The sequence below is a fragment of the Colobus angolensis genome, unplaced genomic scaffold (genome assembly GCF_000951035.1).
Source record: "Colobus angolensis palliatus isolate OR3802 unplaced genomic scaffold, Cang.pa_1.0 Scaffold41, whole genome shotgun sequence".
Classification (NCBI taxonomy): Eukaryota; Metazoa; Chordata; class Mammalia; order Primates; family Cercopithecidae; genus Colobus; species Colobus angolensis.
In genome coordinates this window covers 15,598,917-15,617,683 of record NW_012117488.1, presented here as the reverse complement: position 1 = coordinate 15,617,683, position 18,767 = coordinate 15,598,917, and the positions used below count along the sequence as shown (strand labels likewise).

General features: G+C 38.0%; 1 protein-coding gene across 1 annotated transcript in view; it reads right to left on the bottom strand.

Moving 5' to 3' along the window:
• Positions 1–18,767, bottom strand: part of PARD3 (par-3 family cell polarity regulator) — a 722,486-nt gene that overhangs the window by 27,405 nt on the left and 676,314 nt on the right. The window lies entirely within an intron of this gene.

The window sequence follows — 18,767 nt, the reverse complement described above, 5'->3', positions numbered from 1 at the left end:
TTAAGTGCTGGGATACATGTGCAGGATGTGCAGGTTTGTTACAGAGGTAAACGTGTGCCATGGTGGTTTGCTGTGCACTTGCTTCTAACCAATGCGAAACGCAGCAGTGATCATGCCATGTTTGTGGTTACCACTGCGGTGTCCCTCTTGCTTGCCTCTGTCTCTCTCCCTGCTGGTACTGAAGTCGCAAGGAGCCAAGAATCCCACAGCTGCACGGAACAGAATGTTGTCAACGATGATGGAAGCAGGGAAGCTGGTATTTCCCAAGTAGTAGCCTCTATGTGAGAACCCAGTCTGGCTGACTCCTTGATTGTACCCTGAGGGAGAACCTGAGCAGAGGATCCAGCTCAGTCATGCTGGAACTCCAGGCCCACAGACACTGTGATATAATCAATGTGTGTTGTTTTAAGCTGCAAAGTTTGTGTTACATTGTTTTGTAGCAAAAGAAAAGGAATACCCCATTGATGTTGGCCTTGGCCATGTGACTTGTTTTGACCAACAGGATGTCTGTGGATGTGACACAAAAGGAGTTTGAAACTGACTGAATGCTGGGTGTACTCTGTGCTCCTGACTTCTACTGTAACAAGAACATGCCCACAGTCTAAGAGACATGGAGTGAATATGAATCCAACCTGCAGCTTAAAGTCAAGCCCAGTAGAGCCTGGCCTAGATCAGCCAACCCCCAGCCTCTCTATAGATGTCTGAGCAAAAAGTAAATGCTTGTTATTAGAGGCCATTATGTTAGGAAATTTGCTATGTGACAGCACTGCAGCAATAAACTCTCTAGACCTCCCTCCTCGGACCACTCCCACACAAATACTACCACCCCATCACTTTAAACAGCAATATGGGGGCTGTACATTCTTGTTAAATTCAAGGAAATAAAGTATGGACAGATTTAAGGTGGCCCTAATGTCCTAGAAACACAGAGGCCCTGCTCACAAGTGGAACCAAACAAATGCTGCTTGTTGCAAAAGCATGTTGCTAGAAGAGTGGAATAAAAGACAGACATCACATTTTACAAGTGAGTTTTACCATGATCATTCATAGAATTAGTCACTGCAAAGTTCTGGTCTCTAGGAAAAATTGCACAAAGTAAATACTACTGCAGAAGATGTAACTGAAAAAGGCTCACTGCCAGATCTTAATACATGAAACCAATCAAATGTGCTTTCCAGTGAATATCAGTCTATAGTCAAGAATGTCCCAAAGAAATCTATTCAATTGCTTAGGGTGATACCTTTTGTCAACCTCCCCACTACTGCACGCAAAACACCTCACCTCGCCTCTGTGATCTCTGAAAGTCAGCCTCCTGAGAGACCAAGGCAAGAATGTGAGTGCTTTCCTGGAGTCCAGGGAAATATACCTGCCAACCAGGTGATTCGGTAAAGCTGAACTCAAGGGCTCATTGCTGGTTTCTCTTTCTGGCAGAGATTGATGACCTGCTGGGATCTGGGTCAAACACACAACTCACAAAGAGATAATCCTTGTTCGCATTTGATTTACTTAGTTTGCCAAGAGCTCAGGACTTGAAAGATGCCCTTCAAATCCACTACTTCCAAAAGCATAGGTACATGGTAAAGATTTTTTGTTAACCATATCAGCTTATATCATTTGGCCATTTTCCTTTTGCTATCTACTTCTCAGCCCTAGCAATTTACTTTTTGGCCTATGTACAAAATTCTATTCCAAATGCTAGTGAATTTCACACCTGCACTTGGCATCCAATTACTGCAGATGAAAAAGGGACATTATTCTTTTTCCAATTAAAAAAAATTCAAGAAGATAATTTCCAAATTGTGTCAGCAATCCTGGAAATAATGCAATACCACACTCAAAAAAAAGCTTTTTCTGTTGATACATTTCTATCAAACTCTCTAGACCTCCCTCCTCGGACCGTTTTCCCATGTACAGTTTTCCCGACAGTTTTCCCATGTACACATCACAGGGGAAAACATATTCTATAGTTCTGCTAACTGCCAAGCTCTCCACTTAAGAGAATCTTTTCTCTTTCACCAGGCAGCATTCGAAGTCCTGCAACTTAAGAAACATCACCCTAGTCTGCTTCCACCACACACAGAAGGGAGAAGATAGTAGGTCAAAGCTTCTAAGACTCAATTCATTTATACTTGAAGGTCCTGTTTTCTTGAACCCTGACTTTTCCAAGCCTTGACGATGTCTTTGGGTAACAACTCAATCTTCACAGGAGGTTCTTGCATTGCAGTCTCCTCATTTAAGAAAAATGTATCGCTTTACTGACTTCCTTCATAGTTCCACAAATGGAAGGACTCAAGATCCAGCCCATTAGTAAAAAACCCACTTTCCAAGAATATTGTTTCGTCTTCACTGGAGAAAAATGAGAGCACTTTTTCCTTCCTTGCCCAATAACTAATTCTTCTTGTATCCTGGGAAAGAAAATACTCTGGGTTATTTTACTTGTACCAATGGTTAAGTCCAAACTTCAGCTATTTCACGGATGTCATTTAAAGCAGACACCAGGACCAGAGTAGGCAAAAAGTGACTCCAGGAGAAACAGATGTAGGGCAGACCTGTCACGAAGCCTTAGTAACAGGCAGCCAGCAGTGACCACCAGCGTCTCAGATCATTAAGCAATGTCTTACTGTGATGTCATGCATGGATGTACAGAGTTGTAATCCTTTCAAAACAGACAGACTGTCAGCATGACAAAGTGGATACAAACAAGTTCTTGAACTGGGATGACTAAAGCATTGGGGGGATAAATGTCACTGAACTAAAAAGGGATCCTATGATACAGAACTACCAGATAACGACACTATGCAGAGAGGCAGGCAAACAACCTGCTTCCCACCTAGATATTTTTCTATACTGATGAGCAATTCCATAAAATATTCCTGATCTCTAGGTAAATAGTTCTAATCTACAGATGTCAGAACTGAGTTCTTAATTGCTGTAAATTAGTGAGCAAACACAGGTTTCTCATTAAACCCATTACGCCCTATATGTTAAAATGGAACACTTATCATTTGCTTTTGTTTTTTGTTATTTTAGAATATTTTTCTCCTGGTTCTCAAATCAGGAGCATTCTTGGTAAAATCGTAGGTATAAACAGTGAAGCAGAGAGACATGGTCAGGATACGTGTAGCAGGTTCCTGCCCCTTGAAGTGTTTATTCTTGGACAGAACACCTTTAGATGGCCATGGATTTGTCTAAATTTTAACAATGAGCAGTATTGTGCCTTTATCTTTGCTTTCTTAAGAAAGAGTAAACTGATGTCACCCCCTGTGAAATCGTTTGCACTTTCTCCCACAGTACGTGTTCAAAGCACACATGGTGGGCCTCCTGAAGCCTGTATCACCTGTACAGTTTGTGAAAAAGTATTAATTGCTAAATTAAGAGAGAAGGGAAAGAACAGACTAAAATGCCACAGAAAAGCAAACTGTGAACTTTCAAATTAGTTAAGCATGAGACCAAGCTGGCTAAGAAGACTGGGGCTTTTGACTATGGCTCTGTCTCAGGCTGGACGACTTATGAGGAATGGAGGAAGGGTGGGAGGGTTAAACCAAGAAATGTATCAATTATCAAACTACAAATAAAAATAGCTCCTCTGCACAAGCTTCATTAAGTTTTATCAGCAAGTATCTTGGGGTTTTACACTCAAATCACAGGTCATAAATTCACAGTAAATCCCCCATATGTTCACCAAACACCTGAATTCAATTTCTCTTCTGGTTGTGAAGTAGGAATGTGGTGCCCACATTAATTATGCATGCAAAGTTAGTTTCTAACAAGGGCTGCTTCTTTTGTGATGCTTAAGGGTATTTATAACATCTGAAATTTTGGGATAGATCCTTCTTTAATCTTACCACTTGTATACTAGTATGTAAGTGTAAACTCTCTTCTCCAAATTTGAACATTGAAAAAAATCATAGTTGGTAAATATCTTGTTATAGTCTTTGTATTTTCTATGATAATCCCAAACATTGATGATATTGCACAAATGGTCTTGATACTGACTTTGAGGTTTTTAGACAAATATTTCTGTGGTTATGTACAAATCACCCTGAATTACAGAGAAAGTCTAAACTGAGGCTAAGTGGCTATATTCATATGAGTCTATGTATACATGTGAAATTAACTACTTAGGAAATATCATGTCAGTTTCAGTTTATTTTCACAGTTTTACTCATCATCTGTAATATAAAAAGAATTATGAGAAACTCATGCAAATCCCAAAGGTACTCACTTTGCTCAGCTGATAAAATTCATTTCCAGATTCTGACACCCATGATTTGTTGTCCATTTCACACCAATTTCGGTGTAATAAATCACAACAAATTAAAAACATACAGCTATGTTCTCTGGGTTAAAAAGGTGGTCTTCAAAGCTGTTAATCCTGCATTTGCTTTTGATGTGATAGTTCCAGTTCTCCAGATGCTTTATGGATCACAGGGAGGTCGTCTCTCCATTGGAAAGCCTCAGGACTAGATCTTACTCCAAGTCCCTCTGTGGTCTCTGGGTAACAGGGCTATCATTTTATAAGCAACAAAACCTCAGGAATGTACCCCTCGCCCTATTTTATTACTTTCATCACTCTTCCTTATTAGCTTGTCATTGGTCTCAGGCAGGAGTGAGAAAAATTTAGTTTTACTTTTTGAGGGGAAGTCCTCCAGCAACAAAGAACACACACATGCACAGACATACATAACTTCAGGACCCAACAATAAATACACACAAGAAAGCCCTAGGTAGCTGATCTTACCCAGTGTCACAAAAATGATTCAAGCTGGTTTCTACTCAAAAGGACAGCTGAATCTATCACAGCCATACCTCCAATGGGGCATCTGCTGAAAACTCAGCATGAAAGTAACACTGCTTAGCAAGTTTTTAAAAATTATCATTGTCAAACTAATTATCAAGATTTTGGTTTAAGAAGCCATATTCGACTAAGAGTGACTATTGTGAGAGTGTGTGTTAGAGCATTAAAGGTTGGCTTCCTCAGGACCCTGTGAGGTATGTGGACAAAGGGCAGGGGCTGAGGTCTGGGCCTCTCAAGTCTCTTGACTCTCTAGCAGGTAATCTTAACATAGATTTAGGCAACTAATGGATGAGAGAAAATTTTTCAGGGTATACCTATGAATTTAAATGCATTTTAGAAAATAAAATGTTGGCTGGGTGGGGGGGCTTATCTCTGTAATCCCAACACTTTGGGTGGCCAAGATGGGAGCATCGCTCTAGCTAGTAGTTTGAGACAAGCCTGGACAACATCGTAAGACCCCATCTCTAAAAAAAAAAAAATTAGCTGGGTGTGGTGGTATGTGTAGGCCCTGCTACCTGGAAGGCTGAAGCAGGAGAACTGCTTGAGCGCAGTAGTTTGAGGCTGCAGTGGGCCATGACTGCACCACTGCACTGTAGCATGGGTGAAAGAGCGAGACTCTGTCAAAGAAAAAGAAAGAAACAAAGAAAAGAAACAAGGGAAAGGAAAGAGAGTGGGGTGGGGGCGGGGAGGAAGGGAGGGAGGAAAGGAGGAAAGAAGGAAAGACAGATGGATGGAAGGAAGGTAGGCAGGCAGGCAGGCAGGCATCAATTTTCTTCACACAATGCAAGAAAGCAGTTATAATGGTTAATGCCCAAAGTGCACTTACTTTTCATTGTGTGATTTTCTTGAATTCTCTAATAAATGGCAAGGATGTGTAAGGGATTCTAACAGGTGAGAGAACTGAAGACATTTTATGGATTATATTATTCATTCAATAAAACCACTGGGGATACAAAGTTTAGCCAGTTGTGACCCACAGTTGAAGTCTGTGCCTCAAACTAAAATATACATTTAGGTGTCTGATTAAAGAGCAAATGAAATTCAATCTTACAGGTGAAAAATCTTGACAAACTAAAAAGAGTGAAAAACAGGATTATAAAAATTTGAAATAAAGGCTGGGTGCAGTGGCTCACGCCTGTAATCCCAGCACTTTGGGAGGTTGAGGCAGGTGGATCACAAGATCAAGAAATCGAGACCATCCTGGCCAACATGGTGAAACCCTGTTTCTACTAAAAATACAAAAATTAGCTGGGTGTGGTGGTGCATGCCTCTAGTTCCAGCTACTTTGGAGGCTGAGGCAGGAAAATCGCTTGAACCCGGGAGGTGGAGGTTGCAGTGAGCTGAGACTGCGCCACCGCACCCCAGTCTGGCAACAGAGCAAGACTTTGTCTCAAAACAACAACAACAACAACAAAAAAAACTGAAATAAAAAGGCAATGGAAATTAAATTACAAAACTCTGATGGGTTTTGATGACACAATAAAATGATTATCATGTTCTCCTTCATATTAGAAAGGTTTTCTCATACAGGCATAGAAACTAATTATAGAACCATTATTTTAATTCTTTAATCATGAAATGATTACAAAGAATTCAAGGCAAACATTTTCTTTGTTTTTGCTTTCTGTCTTTAATGACAGCGTAATTGCAAAACAGTATACGGAACTAAACTATCTTTTTTTTAAAAGAAAAAATTCCAGTGCAATGCAGTACTTAATTCTAAATCATGTCATAATTCTAAATCATGGATAAATTCTACAGGCTTTCTTGAAATGACTCAGAATATTAAATAATGTAACAGGAGATATATCACCTGTAAGTTTCATAAGAGGCTAACTCTGAAACTTCTTTGAGAATCAGAATAAAATTAGTGAAACATACATCTAATAACCAGTTTTCTAAAAAGAAACCATTAATGAAGAGTTTGTATTACTGTTTTTTAAACATTTTAAAGATCATTAAAATATTCTTCTTGATTGATTTTTTGACTTCTATTTATGCCCTTGAACTTCATAATTATTCATTAATAATTTTCTGAGCTTTTTTTCTATTTATAACTTGGCCATTATTTATCTGGAGAGAGGGAATAAATGACATAGAAATGTTAATTAATTTAACTTCTCATGTCATATTTAGTTAAATTATTATATTAGGAAAACAAAAACAGTCTGACCATATTGGTTTGGAGTTACTGATAGATTTTGAAAACTGGAGTTATTGACAGATTTTGGAGTTATTGATAGATTGTGAAATGGCCTGCAACATTCTTTTGTTGATTACATTTTTTTCAAAGTAATACTACATGAGTACAGTTTATATTTTAAAATGCTAAAAGCCTTAAAAGAAACTTATCCTTCATCACATCTTGTCTCTGACCACCCAATCCCATGAAAGACTTTTAAAAGCTTTCAGCTGTTTTCTATGATATTTCTTTTTAACTCAACCTGAGATACTCAGAATGAATCTATCATAATTCCTGGTTCGTGATACACTCTTGTTAGTGATGGTTTCATTGCAAACTTTCATTTAGTTATGATTTTCAGTGCCATGCTCAATATTATTAAATGTAAGTTGTCAATATGAATCTATCACACAAAGCAAAAGCTAGGGATTTAATAATAATCCACATCTAACCAAATTCCTCTGGTATTTAGATATTTCTGAGTAATATATTTGTATCAGTATCTCCTGATTTATTACTGTTAAACACACCTGTTGACTTCCTACGAAGGTAGATGAAGTATTAGCTCTCTTAAACTCAAATCCAAATTCTGACTCCAAATTCCCATCTTTCACATCTTCCCAATATAATTATAGCAAAATTTATATGAAAATGATTTTTCAAACTAATTTTTCAGATTTCCAGGAGAACACATCTATCATGGCTTATTAAGCCCATTTTTTTTTTCCTGGAGCCCTCTACCCTCGAAAGCTTCCACAGCATACTCCAATCTGGGCTGCCTGCTCCCTGGTTTTCTGCACCACAGAAGTCCTGGGGCTTGTTAAAGCACACATTCTGTAGCTGCCTAAAAGGGTATTAGAAGTAAAATATTTTCTGTTTGTATCCTTTAAATATATGTATTCTATATTTCTACCACTCACTGACAATTTGGCTAGGTATGGAATTTCAGGTAATAAAACATTACCCTTCAATATTTGACTGTGTTGCTCTAGCATCTTCTAGCTTACAAGGCTGATGTGAAGAAATCTGATTGTATTCTGATTCCCAACTCTTTACTCTCTCTGTGTGTGTGTGTGTGTGTGTATATATACACATATGTATATATATATGTATATATATATATACATACACATATGTATATATATATGTATATTATACACACACACACACACACACACACACACACATATATATATATATATATTTTTTTTTTTTACAGGATCTTCTCTTTCTGGTATTCCAAAACTTCACAATGCTGACCTTTTTGGAAAAATGCATTTTGCTCAGCACTAGGTGATTCTTTAATCTGGACTCTTAACGTTCTCCAGTTCTGGAAAAGATTCTTGTGTTATTTCTCTAATAATCTCTCATTATTCTCTCTTTCTAGAAATTGTTTTCTTTAAACGTTGGACCTCCCAGAATGAACTTTTGACTTCCTTTCTTTCTCACTATACTGCTCTTTGTCCTACATCTCACGTTTTCCTTTATGGGAAACTTCTCAACCTCATCTATCAAGCCTTCTATGGTGTTTCTTAATACTGATATTATATTTATTATCTTCTAAGAGTTCTTTCACGTTTACTCAATAATCCTTTCCATAGCCTCCTGTTCTTTGATGGTTTTAATATCATTTCTATTTCACACAATTACTGTTTATAATTCTTTAATATTTTTCTCTTCTCTTAATTTTATGTTTCCTCCAAGTTCTCAAAAAAAAAAACAAACAAACCAAACTTTGTTGTTTGGACTGTCTTCCACAATTAAGCCTTTTCTGAAATGTTTCACGTGTTTTTCTGCCCTTTTACATTTAAGAGTGAAGCACCGAAAAGCAGATTAGTCACTGTGTGCTTCAGGGGGGTTTATGAAGTGGTGGACGGGAAGGCTGGGCAGAGCGTCACTTTTTTGGTTGGGAATTCTCATGACAGTGTATGCAGACTTCATTTCCAGGGCAATTCCATGTCTTCCGAAGAGAAACTAACAATCTTTGGTGCGTGGTGCGTAAGCTTGATTCTTGACATTCCGGTGTTATTCTGTCTTTCTATATTATAATAACTATGCCCATTTTCACAAAAATAGAGTTACTATTTCTATGTCTCATTCTGTTTGTTGTTTTGGAGTGATTTCCAAAAGGAAAAGAGGAAGAAATAGCTTTACTCTCTAATGTTAGACTTTCTAATTTCTGTTATTCTTAATTCTCAATTATTTTCAAATAGCTCAAATATCTTTTCAAAAATAAAACTGGTATATGGATGCTTATATATTTTTTTAAGTAGATGAAAGGCATGGACGTAAATGTTCCAAAATGGTAACAGCTATTGGTTATAATTACAGGATTATGTCCACCACTTCCTAACACACTTTACGAATAATTTCTGTATTACTTTTTTACAATATTTATGGTTAACTTAGGGAGTAAATTTTTAAAACATTGAATTTGTAATCTACAAAGCTCCAAATACAAATACTCTCTTAATGATTCAGCCAAGTCCTCCAAACTTTTTCTCCCAAGCACATGATCTGGTGCTATACTCAAGCTAGTTTTCCTTTCTTTGACATGTGATGAAAATCAGTTTGGCTTTAGTTTTTGCCCACATTTACTCCTGCTGGTCAATGTGGTGACTGTGACATACAATTTTTAATCCTCCGTTTCAATCTTTGCTGGTCTTCACTCTTCAGTCTCCTGCTAAAGAGTGACCAGCTCCTATTCTGATCTCTCAAGAGCATCCCACTGATGCTGGTGATAAAGAATGCTTCCCACTTTTCCCACTGCATGCTCCTGTCACCAGTATGGAAGCGCATGCCTTGAGAATTCAATTTCAGGCTCCAGCATATCCACACCAGTAGATATTGTAGTTTTGTGGCAAAGACATGTAAATTGAACCTGATATAAGTTCCTGAAAATCACAGTCTTAGAAGAACCAAGTGGTAAGCTGATTAGCCAAAGGTTTACTGAAAGCCTTTTTTGTTTGTTTCAATCCTTGTGTTTGAAAATGCTTCTAGAAAGCAATAAAGGTCTCGTCCATCTTGAAAAGAAGGAATAATGGATATTTAACTTAAAAAAAAACTTTTGAGATTTTCATGACTGATTGTTGAGTATTTTGTAGAAAAAAAGGAGGAAATTGAGTTCTTTTGCTTTCTCACTATTTTTCTGACAGACTCCCACCTCGCCCCAATAACAGCACTTTTATAGGTATCAACCTCTTGCTTCTAAAAGCGTAATTTGCAAACATATTGGCTAACTCTGGGTTTGCTTGGTTTCTAGCTAATTGAGATGTTATTGTGTTGTTGTTTAATACATGATTTTAAAATTATACTGCAGCTGATTAAAATGAGAAAAATACATCTTTACTATTGTGGAAGTTTTTGCTTTTTTTTCTCTAGTTTGACTTTTTTTTCTCTCAATTTCAGTGATTTTCAAATTTCTAAAACAAAAACAAATCAATATTTAATTCCAGACTTAAATGCTTAATATGTGGATAAAAATCTTTTGATCTTTATAAGTTTATTTATATAGTAAAATTTTCCCTTTACAATGTCTAAATTTATCTCCACATAATAAAATTTGTCTCACAATGATATCTACTTTAATTTGATACTTTACTAACTTTGTTTTGGAAAAAAATCCCAACTTAATATGATTATAGATTTAAAAAATATTTTTCTTTTTATATATAAATATAAGATTTTCTTTAATCTTTCAGCTCCTATGAAAGGGCTGGGAAAACAGAGTACCAGTATTACCCAGCCGAGGTGCTACCAGAACATGAGCACAAGGGCCAAAGGTCACAGGAATTCAGGTGCACATTTCAAAACCACCTGGTGCCTCAAGGCTCAGTAAGGAAGGGGCAGTGCCAGCTTCTACCTGAGGACAGAGGAGAAAAGAATGGAGCAAAGCATCTGTTAAAACTCAGCATGATCCTTCCCAAGCAGACCGGGTACTTCCGACTGATATCCAAGTACTGGTGTGTAGGAAAACTAAGCCAAGACCAAACGGGACTAATGATGTGTTCGGAAGCATTAGAAGTCCAGAATGAATAGACAGAGATACTGACAAACACACTGACATACATACGCACACAGGCGTAGATTTAGATATCAATATCAGCAATTGTCTAACCCAGCCACTTATACTAAAGAACCCCTTTGGGATTTCTTCTCTTGAGTTGGAAAAGACTTAGAAAATACATACTGAAATATTAGCCACGTTTGACATGAAGCTACATTAAGCCTCAGAAGTCACAGGCCTCCACAGACACCGTTTTGTTTTGTCTTTTCTCATATTGTAATGTCTCTATAGACTGGCACTGATATTGTTTCATTTTGATATCATAATAGTGTCTCCATGGATTTTGGCTGACATTTTGTTTTGACATTATGTTACAACAGACCTCCACTGACATTTCATTTTGTCACCACAACATTGTTTCTATAGGTTTCTGCTACATTATTTTGCTTTGACATTAAAATGCCATCTCTGTGGTCTCAGTGCAACATTGTCTAGAGAACCTTTGGAGAAGGTATGGGGGTGCCTGAAATAGGTAAGTAAAATGGCACCATGCAGAAATTTAATGAAGTTGAAGATGTTTTCCATAGAGACAAATTTATATGATACTTAATATTTGCAATATTGTTTCCAAGTCCTAGGGTTTATTACAATATAGATTCACTTAAGGTGTTAATTCTGTCTTTCCAATAAAAGGAGATCCCACAATCTCTTTTACACGTGAAAACCTTCAAAGAATTAATCCTCTATCCCTCTGTTGCCAGGACCAAGTTATTTTTTTTTTTATGATTATGGCCTGAATTTTGTGTTGCAAAACTGTAGGAAGTATTTATGAAGTAAACAACTATAACCCTCTTAAATTGTTGAGTTTAAGAAACCATTGATCATGACACATTTTATAAATGTCTAAGAAGACAGAAAATGCTGTCAATTAAAATGCCATGGATTATAATAAAGTATCTTGATATCAGGGATTTTAAATTGTGAAAAGCTGAATCTTATAACTGATTAAAAATGGTGATGGTATGTATTAATAAAATTAGCATTACCAGAAACAGCAATAGAAAAATTGATGACCATTTGAGTATTTTTAAATAAACAATAGGATAAAAACATGAATCTTAAAGTGATTTTGCAGTTTTAGGTAGAAATCATCTAGTGATTATCCTGAGAGAGGTTTGAAACAGACTTTCCCCTTTCCTGGTAGTCTCCTTTTTCTTCTTGTATTCACAAAATTCCCTATGAACATTTTACTACTTGTAATAAGACCAAGCATACTGACCTCTAAAGCTGCATACTTCTAAATTCTATTAACTTAAATCCCAGGAAAACATCTTTACAATGTAATGATAAATCTTCAGCTTTGACCAAAAGCCAATATGACAAATGGTCATAATGGGAACATTTCTGTGTCTTTGCAAGCCTATATTTAAAAAAAAAGTTATTTGATTTGTTATATAATTTTTCTGCTATAATGTATATAGACTTCACAGTGAAATTATATAGTATAGTTTAATGCCAAAGAAGGTGCTGCTACAGATGATCTCACATTTATCAAAGAATTGAGCATAAAAAATTCATGGGGCTGGGGGCGGTGGCTCACGCCTGTAATCCCAGCACTTCGGGAGGCTGAGGCGGGCGGATCACAGGGTCAGGAGATCGAGACCATCCTGGCTAACACGGTGAAACCCCGTCTCTACTAAAAATGCAAAAAAATTAGCCAGGCGTGGCGGCGGGCGCCTGTAGTCTCAGCTACTTGGGAGGCTGAGGCAGGAGAATGGCGGGAACCCGGGAAGCGGAGCTTGCAGTGAGCCGAGATGGCGCCACTGCCGTCCAGCCTGGGCGACTGAGCAAGACTCTGTCTCAAAAAAAAAAAAAAAAAAATTCATGAATCTCAAACAAGACTTCGTTTGAAAATGCTTATTCTGTTTCACAATTTCTCTATTACAAGTATGTATGTTAAAAATACTCCTAGAATTCAGCACTAGTGAAATTATTCTCCACATGAACTAAATATTTCCTCTGATTGCAGATTAAGGATTTGATGTTGTTCTTTTTGCCTTGGCTGCCAGGAAACTCTGAGATAAAATTGATGTACAATTATAATTAGTCATTCATTCCAATTAGGTAGTCATATCAATTTTGTAATGTTCTTTTTATCATTTTTTGTATCCTTGTAAACTTCATTTGAATAGCTATTTTAAGAAGCTGCTTCAAATAGTATTTTGGAAATAGGTGGTCTTAACTCATAGAGGGTCACAATGACCAACTTGTTAAGTATGAAATATAAAGCACAGAGTTTCTTGTCCTATTTTGAATAATTTCTTCTGATACTCCTTATAGAAATAATAGTATTGGCTTCAAGTATATGTGAATAATATGAGATGAGATACAAGTAAACATCTAATCCACTGCTGAACACAGAAAAGGCACTTCATAAATACTCAATACAATGAAGAAAAATGACATCTAAGCAGAGACATAGAGTGGGTCATTAGAAATCCATGCCTGCAGCTCAGGAGAGAAGTGACACTGAAGATAGAGCTTTGGCAGTCATCGACATATACACAACTGTAATGTAAGTCATGGAAATGGACGAAATCACAGTGACAGAATATGGAGAAGAGGGCTGGAGATATATGATAAACCCAATCAACAACATTCTTAGAAAATAACGATTTTTACTTTCCGTAGTAGTTGAGTCACAGCAAGAGAGAAGCAAAAAAGAAGCCTGGCTTGCTCATGAACTCAGGATCTCGTGGGATGTTACAATGTGCTGCGTTTGAGAGCAGTGTGTGAGGGGATGCGCAGGACTCCACTGCAAAAGACTCATTGCAGGGAGCAGGTGGGAGACCTGAATCTCGCTGCTTCCTGCTGCTGGGCCTCAGGCTTGGGGATACTTGGGCTGCAGCAGGTGAATCTGCTTTGCTGGTGAAAAGAAGAGTTTTCTCGGGGGCTGCCAATCCAATTACTTCCATGAGTGCTAAGGTTTCCCTAGTTACAAAAATCTCTAAAGTAAATTAAATATTTGTTTAAATTAATAAAATATGACAGCTCTAATGAATTGTTATCTTATTATCCTCTCCAAGTCCATCTCTAAGATTTGACCTTCCTACTTCCTCGATGTGAAATGAATACCTGTTTTCAAATACACGTTTTGTCCCTTCTTTTTTTTTTTGAGACGGAGTCTTGCTCTGTAGCCCAGGCTGGAGGGCAGTGGCCGGATCTCAGCTCACCGCAAGCTCCGCCTCCCAGGTTTACACCACTCTCCTGCCTCAGCCTCCCGAGTTGCTGGGACTACAGGCGCCCGCCATCTTGCCCGGCTAGTTTTTTGTATTTTTAGTAGAGACGGGGTTTCACCGTGTTAGCCAGGATGGTCTCGATCTCCTGACCTCGTGATCCGCCCGTCTCGGCCTCCCAAAGTGCTGGGATTACAGGCTTGAGCCACCGCGCCCGGCCTGTTTTGTCCCTTCTATAGTTTGGCTAGATCTTCTCATGAAAAGAGGAAAAGAAATCGTACACATTGAATCCTTCTCTTGAGCAAGTTCACCATATATTCAAGATCTCTTTGCAGATGAACTATTTAGGTAATGCAGTTTCTAAGGCCCAGTGAATAGTATTGTGAAAGAGATCTTTCAAAGAAAGCTGATTGGACGTCTTCGATATACACCAATACTTTCCAAATGAGCAAACAAAAACTTTGTAAGTTTCTTTTTTTTTTCCCTTATACCTTAGGGATGATGATTCTGTCCAGGATTTAGAAGTAATTATTAAGTTAAAGATTTAGTTAAAGATTTTACCAAGAAATGTAGTCTGATTAATGACAAAAAGGAGCCAAAAGGATAATAAGCTTTTTGAAGTTTTGAGAGAAAAGCCAGGATTTGTTATCAATAACTGTGGCTTTAGTTGATGTTTGGAAGATCAAGATGTTTGGCACTGCAGAGAAGACAGTTTTTTTTTTTGTTTGTTTGTTTGTTTTGTTTTTTACTACAGTTGTAATAAAATCCTTATTCTAAAAACATGAGTGTATATATGTACAGTTCCAAATTTTCCAATTAAAGCTTCAGTTTGATGTATACTTTTTTTATCCATTTTGTATGCATTAGGGAAAAGGCCGTGAGACCACACTCAAATTCAATCCATAAACAACACATTGTTCACATCTTGCCAAGTCATAACTGATGTTATAAAGGTTGAAAAGCTTCAATTTTAAAAAATACAGGCATCCTCTCCTTTTCACCACAATGTGTTCTTAGAAACCACATCATAAAGAGGATCAGATTTTCCCATAGGAGCAATGATATAATTGGAGGTTATGTTTCTGACCAAGGAGTTGGCTCCATGGTATAGCAACAATGGATCACACAGGCAAAGATATAATATCTCTAAATCTTTATAGTAATTTTAATAGTAAAAGTACCATAAGACAGCTTTAAATATATTCTGTTACTTATTCAAGAGACCTCAAGATTCTATAAAATATACATATACAGTATTAAGGAATTTTTAGAACTTTGGCAAATGAACATGCTAATAACTAAATATTATAATACTTTTGCCTTTTCTTAAAAGACCTAAAATGGCTCTGCAGAGGACTTAGATCCGAGTTCTTGAAGAGGAAGAAGGATGTCTTCTGGTTAAATCCTTCAATTTTACCCCAGAGACCCAATGTGTTTCTTTTTTTTTTTGAGACGGAGTCTCGCTCTGTCACCCAGGCTAGAGTGCTGTGGCTGGATCTCGGCTCACTGCAAGCTCCGCCTCCCGGGTTCACGCCATTCTCCTGCCTCAGCCTCCCGGGTAGCTGGGACTACAGGCGCCGCCACCTCGCCCGGCTAGTGTTTTGTAGTTTTTAGTAGAGACGGGGTTTCACCCTGTTAGCCAGGATGGTCTTGATCTCCTGACCTTGTGATCCGCCCGTCTCGGCCTCCCAAAGTGCTGGGATTACAGGCTTGAGCCACCGCGCCCGGCCCAATGTGTTTCTTATGTGATTTTTCACAAGATCTTTCTCTTACTTTGGAAAAATTTCCCTGTAGCTAGCAGAGACTTAAAAAAAAAAAAAAAAAATTCCATCAACCGTAGAACTACAGTCATCCATTAACAATGCAGCTCCATTCTGAGAAAGGGTTGTTAGGCAATTCTGTCGTGTGAATATGATACTCACACGAACACAGACGATGTGGTCTACTACACAGCTAGGCTGTGTGGTGGAGCCTATTGCTCCTGGGCTGCAAACCTGTACAGCAGGTGACTGCACTGAAGACTGCAGGCAACTGGAACACAATGGTATTTGTGTATCTAAATATATCTACATTAGAAAAGGTACAGTACAAATGTGGTATTATAATCTTATGGAACCACTGTGATATGTGCAGTCTGTCATTGACTGACATGTGGTTATATGGCACAGAATCGTATTCCAAAATGCTAGAGCCAGGATGTCATAGATTGCTCCATTAAATACTTCAATGTGTGCTGATCTCTATTATGGCATCTGATACTTTATGTTTTTTTCAAAAGGATTATTCAATCATTTCCCAGATAACTGATAGAACTGGCATAGAACAATATCCAGTCTGTACTTAGATTGTTTGCTTTCCTGTTTTCCTGTTCAGACACTGGCTATACACAGCACTGAGTGGAAGGTTAAAGGCAGAGAAAAGTAAGATGTAGGTGTTAATTACATGTTGTGGAATGAGTGACAGAATTAAAGAGCATTCTGATGATAAGGTAGCTTTGTGATCATCAGGACCAACCTCTTTGCTTTACTGATGAGGAAACTGAGGCCCAGAGAGATCCAGTGACATGACAAAGCTAATAAACTAGGCAGATGGCTGACTTGGAGCAATGCAGAGGTGTAGGTCCCTGCCCAGGGCTACTTCAGCTTGGCTAATATTCTAACACTCAACTGCTAAAGTCTTCCTGATTCATAGAAATTTGGAGAAAACTTTTTTTTTGAAACAGTTTCCCTCTATCACCCCGGCTGAAGTACACTGATGCAATCAAAGCTCACAGCAGCCTTAAACTCCTGGGATCAGGCAATCCCATCTCAGCCTCCTGAGAGGCCTCAAGTGATCCTCCCAACTTGGTCTCTTAAGGTGCTGGAATTACAGGTGTGAGATACTGCGCCTGTCCAGGAGCCATTTTAATCTGTGTTGTATTTGAATGAGGGGAGAGCTCTCCCTCACACACACACATACATACTCATGTGCGCACACACACACACACACACACACACACATAATAACAAACTTTTAATCCATAATAAGAATGTAAAGTAAACCTGATACTACTTCTTATTTCACATGGGACCAGCCAATTGAAGTCCTTAATGTACAGTATTACTAGATTAGTACATTTGAGTTATAATCAACAACAACAACAAAACCCATCTTTTGGTCATTTAAATTCAGATCCCCTCAGAGCAAGCCAAATTTACATAATTCCATTGTCCACACTGTATCTTTTATCAGTAGCCAGTTTAATTCAAAAGTCTTGTAGAAAAGATGAATTAAATATTCGTCAAAGTCCAGAGAATTTTAAGCATCTATTCCATTATCTTAAATGGAACTGCAGACAAACCACCAAAGCAAACCTCTTTTTTCCCCCTTACCCTTCAACATAAATAAGCCTTTTAGTGTTTCCCCTTATGGTGTAACTCATACCAAATGATGACACTATTTACAGTATCTTCTTTAAAAGGGCATAGCTCCTATGCTTATTTCAATTAAAGCCCTTGTGCAATTATGCTTTCAAGAAACAATTAACAGAGGAAAAAACCATTTCCCTCACTCCAGCCTTTTTAGAATTGGGAAGTGAGGACCCTTTCTTACCACTGGTGGCATTGAAGTAATTATTTAATGTTAAGGTTCAATTCCTTGGGTGTAAATTTTGGTTTTAGTTGACACTAAAAAGAAACATCAATTTATTAGGAGATAAAACTCGTTCTCCAGTAATGGAGCAGCTGCATCCATAAATTTATTGCAGTTTAATGTTCTCACACATAAAGCAATTAGAGTTTTCTGACCAACAGACTTTGCCACTAAACGATCATGTGTATCGTGGTGAGGACGGCCTGTGAGATGGGAAAGTAGAATGTGAGGCTTCCATGAAAAAAACTGCAGAAATGTAAAACAATACTACTACTACTAATACATGTTGGGCAAATACAGGTAAGACCCTCTCCTGCATCCGTGAGTTTGAATGAAAAGCAATGCTGCAAATTTAGTAGTCATGGTGAACCCCCACACTGCAGCTTTCCTGGCAACAGACTCACTTAAGGATGCCTGGAATGAAGCCTGCTTGGATCCTGAGGCTTCAGGAGAGGATACAAACACCTTATCTTTAAGATAAGCATCACCTGATTTTCCTCATCAACAAGGAACAACAGTAAACAGGTGAGCAGTTAAAAGTAATTCCAATTGTTGAATATCTAGGTCATACTTGCCCTGTAGAAGACTAAACTTCATTCACAGAAGATTTTGTTTCTCCCCCAGACAATGCCCTCATCTTTCACATACCACCTCTCATGTTTTGAGATAGAGACAGAGAGAGAGAGGGAGACAGGGAGAGAGGGAGAGAGGGAGAGAGGGAGAGAAGGAGAGAGGGAGAGAGAGAAAGAGATTTATTTCTTTGCATCCATCCCTTCCCCTCCCCTGCAACACTATTCTGCCAATGTAGTAACTACCTCCAGGTGTTGAAACTCATGGGTTGTGCCTGAGCATGTTTCTTTCCCGGTTAATTTGGGAAGACTGATTGAGACTTAGAACTACTATAAACATATTTTT